This window comes from Mandrillus leucophaeus, unplaced genomic scaffold (assembly GCF_000951045.1).
Source record: "Mandrillus leucophaeus isolate KB7577 unplaced genomic scaffold, Mleu.le_1.0 Scaffold787, whole genome shotgun sequence".
Lineage (NCBI taxonomy): Eukaryota > Metazoa > Chordata > Mammalia > Primates > Cercopithecidae > Mandrillus > Mandrillus leucophaeus.
In genome coordinates this window covers 239460-243804 of record NW_012108552.1, presented here as the reverse complement: position 1 = coordinate 243804, position 4345 = coordinate 239460, and the positions used below count along the sequence as shown (strand labels likewise).

The window sequence follows — 4345 nt, the reverse complement described above, 5'->3', positions numbered from 1 at the left end:
AATTCACTCGAACCTTTATCACTGAGACGGTGCTGTCATTAACGACAAAATAGTTTCTTAGCCTGACCTCATAAGCCTTTAAGCCTGTGTCCCTCGCTTGTTAATCCCTTATAGTCTGACTTTCTCTTCTGAAACTGCTTTCTCAAAGATTGCTAATGATTTTCCTCATCACCAGATCCAAGGATATCTTCTTATGTGTTGTTCTTCTAAATCTCCCAGTAACAACTGACACTGATGACCACTCCTTCTTTGAAATTCTCTCCTCCCTCAGGGTCTGATATCATCGATGATCCTCCTCTTTTGGTTTGTTTTATGTCTGGTTCTTCCATGATTTTCCTGTTTCTTATATGTAGGCGTCCTCTTTGTTTTTCGGTTTGTTCAAATGGAGGGGAATGGGCATGCTTGTTTATTTGTTTAACCTCAACCTTCTTATCTCTCAACAATCTCTCTCGGCAACGTCGCCCAATAGTTTCTCTGTAAGTACTTTCTGAATTTGGGCTCTTCACTTCCAACTGAGTATAACACATCAACATTTGAATATTCCACCAGCATTTCACATTCAGCATGTCTAAAATTAACTCACTCTTTTTCTTACGAAACCAGCTCCTTCCTTTTTAATTTTTGTTTCCTCCAGTTAATGGTGTCTTCTGCCTCCCAGTTCTTCTCCAAGTTCCCAACCTGAGAGTCTGTTCTTACCCCTTGATCTCCTTTGCTTCCCTGAACCACTTACTCCATAAGAAATATGGCTCCTCTTCCTTTGCTTCTCTTCATTTTTCCCACTCCACTTCCATCAGTTCAGGCTTTCGCTGCTGTGATGTGTCCACCTGTAAACTGGTCCTACCTCCCAATTTCTTATAACTTGCAAGATCTAGCACAGTGCCTCACACAGTGTAGAAGGAGCTCAAGAAATATTTGTTAAATAAAGTGAATAAAGGAACGCGTCTTAAAGTTTTCTGAGAGGAGGAAATTGTCAACACAAAGGGAAGAAGAAAAGGTAAACTGCTGAGTTTTCAAAAGCCTGGCGGTTATCTTTAAAATTAAAAATGAATCATATTAACACTTTGGAACCTGTTATGGGGCAGAGCAGAGAGAAAAGTCTAACAAACGAACCTTTTAGCATTTTGGAAAGAAACATGCCAGATTTTTAATCTTTTAAAAACTCATTAACATTCTGAAAAAATTTCACTGTTTGGGATGTTCACAATTATGGTTATTCCCAACTCCCAAGACATAATTTGTCTAGCATATTATTTCATCATTCTGCTCCTCAAATAGATGAATATAATGCCCTAAAAACTTTCAGTTACTTAGATATCATTATGAAAAAGGTCACTTTTTGCAGCAACTAAGATGTGAAAACCATTATCAGCTAAGATGTGAAAGCCATTATCAAAACCATTATCAACTAAGACATGAAAACCATTATCAAAAAAGGGAGATGTATAATCTCCCTTTCTATCGGTCACTTATTCCAGGTTAGTGATTTTTTTAAAATAATCAGTCAGAGAGTGTTTCTGTGCAAAAACCCTCAGCGAGAGCCTTTCTTACCAAGATAGCTAAAGTTTTTTTAAAAACTTTAAAAAGGCTCTTTTTCATATACAACTTTAAATTTTGGTAACAGTTGAGAGCACCAAAGACACATGTTTTATGCTTTAAGCAGAAGACATGTTATTTGAAATGAATTACTAACAATCTTTTTTTTTAGAATGTTTAATTCTAGCCTATTATTCTCTGCAATTACCAAGTGTTATTTCCTGACACACATTTTCATGTAAACAATGCACAGAAAAAAACACTGCTTTTGCTGAACATGATACTGTGCATGACTTGGCAAAAATCTGAAATAGATTAATTTTGAAAGGAAGGCCATTGGTTTTCAAAATAAAATGGTATATACTTTTTATAAGAACCAAATTAAGCAAATTACATCTGTTTTCCTAATACGCTGATCAATATAGTGCATGTAATATTCCAACAGTTTGTAAATCTTCAGAATCCTTCAAACCCAAGGATTATGGCGTATAGTTATGTTTTATTTGCTTTGTTCTTTTACTCTTAACCTGAAAATCAACTTTTCTGGGTTTGGTGATATAAGGAATAATAAAAAGAAGAAATTAAGACGAATTAAGACTATGATCTAAATAATTTGAATCCGTAACTTTACATTTGAGAACTTGTAGATGATATGAAACTTTTATCAGCTTTTAAACATATTTTTTAAAGCCCTGCTGATGAAAGATGTAGCTTCCAGTGTTTTCTCCAGTAGAGTTAATGAACTAGATGGAAAATATCTCATTAATTTCTTAAGTCCCCTTGTGAGGCAAAAAAATGACATTCTTATCTAACAGCTGGAAAAGCTGAAGAATTAGTGGATGTAACTGTGCTCAACTGCAAAGGAAAGAAATAGCTTTAGTATACCCTGAGATGTGGATATGAAAGAATATTGCATACACACATACACTCTCCCTTATTTTTAAGGAATCAATATCTGCTTAAAGAATAAGGCTAGTTAAAACCCTTGGATCTTGGCCCTATAACTTTTGGCAGAGTATATTATTGCTTCATGACCTGGCAGTGCAGTGACTCTTTTAATTTACTTTTAAATAGCTTTTCGCTAATCTATACAACCTAACATCTGACCAATAGTGAATCTTCAGCAAACTTAAGTCTCTCATTCCATACATTTTTTTTAAACTGTAAAAATTCAGGAAATAACTTTTTGCAAAGTACATTGAAGCACTTACTGGGAAGCAAAAAAGCACAAGTTGAATTGATTTATAGTTGCATAAAAACGAATTTGACATTTTACTTAGAAGTTGCAAACCACCGCATGGTTTTGAGTTTTTGAATTCATTTGCTTTGCAAAAAGTGGAATGTTTCACTTGAATGGAAATGCCCTCAAGTTACTTCCAGCATGGCTGTAGGATTGATTTTTCTGGGTTAAGGGAGTACCAAAGTTTAGTGCCCTGTGTATATTCTTTTCTAAAAAAACAAACTATCATCCATGTATTTAAATGGACGTAGGAAATTCAAGAACAAATCAGGGAAATTTAACATCATTTCAGCATTACCAACATAGGGCTTTGTGTAACGACTGTGACATCAAGCTTTAAACAGATAAGGCTTTACCTCGGCTAGTCCAATAGAAATGCAGTATGTAAATTAACCCATATTATCTGTATGCTGATTGGCCTGAGTTCCCCTGAATGTCACAATCTCACCATCCAGCAATGAGGTATTTTACTGCCGTCTGGAGATCAGATTATCACTGTAGAGAAGATTTTTATTTTTTGTTTCATTAACAGATTATTATAAAGCAATAAGCATGCAGAAAAAGAAGCAGACGTGTTACATTGGGAATTAATGAAAGCATGTCTGCTAGTTTTGGATAGGAGAACTGGGGAGTTCTTGCTTAAAATTTTATATCATCCCCACAAACAAAACTCTTCGGGAATGGTAAAATAAGAAAATGCATGATTCTAGAGGCATTCCTAAGCACCCACGTGTCAGGCTATGTGGTGTCTGTGGTATCATCCGACCTTTTGGACTGGTGTAAGTTTTACGTATTCGTTATGTTTCTAGTATTTTTCATCTGTAATAACAAAGGGGAAAAAAGGAAACTTGTACAGATAACTGCTTTGACATCACCCATCATTGGTCAGCTGAACTTGCAAGAAGGGAAAAGGAATACTGTTGCTTGGTGGGGTGGAATGCCAGGAATAGCCATTTAAACATTTTATAAGCCTGATTCTTTAGTGACATCCTTTAAGGTAGACTGAATGTAAATCATATTGTAGTTGTCCTCTGAACTTAGCTTTCTCCCTACTTTTACGCATATTTGCGTGCATTGGAGAATAGAAGATGACTAACAAAGACAGAGCTGCCCTAACTTGCCTCCCTTCTTCCCCATTGAAAAGATTTTTTGACTATGGGGAAAATAAATACATAAATAACTTTTTTTCTTTTTTCCCATTCTTTTCTTGTCTTTTTCCAGCCAACCTGCAAATTTAAAGGTTAGCTGGAGACATCATTTAAAAAAAAAAAAAAAATCTAAAAGAAGCCTCCGGTGGTTTGGACCACCCTAAAAGGAAAAGGAAGAAAATGTTTGGGGAAGGTTAGGGTTCCGGGAAGCTGAGGGAGGGGGCGGGCGTCCCGGGCACTGTGACTTCCTCGTGCGCTGCCTTTGGGAAGAGGATGGGCCTGAGGTCCTGAAAGGGCCTTTCCAACCCCCCACTACAAATGCAGGGGGCGGTGTGGGGGAAGTTCGGAAGCAGCCACGAAGGGACAAAAGCTTCATGCTGCCAGTTGAACTGGACAGGGCAGTCAATAAACCCGGCCGGCTCTG

The 4345-nt window shown here is 36.8% G+C and overlaps 1 protein-coding gene across 3 annotated transcripts in view; it reads left to right on the top strand.

The window, feature by feature from the left end:
* The first annotated feature begins 3213 nt into the window (after positions 1 to 3213).
* Positions 3214 to 4345, top strand: part of GPR85 (G protein-coupled receptor 85) — a 7280-nt gene continuing 6148 nt past the window's right edge. For 2 of the 3 annotated variants that reach the window (XM_011967090.1, XM_011967089.1), the window contains exon 1: positions 3214 to 3552. The gene's annotated coding sequence lies outside the window, so the exon portion shown is untranslated. The remainder of the gene's footprint in view (positions 3553 to 4345) is intronic. The other variant, XM_011967094.1, reaches the window with a different exon arrangement.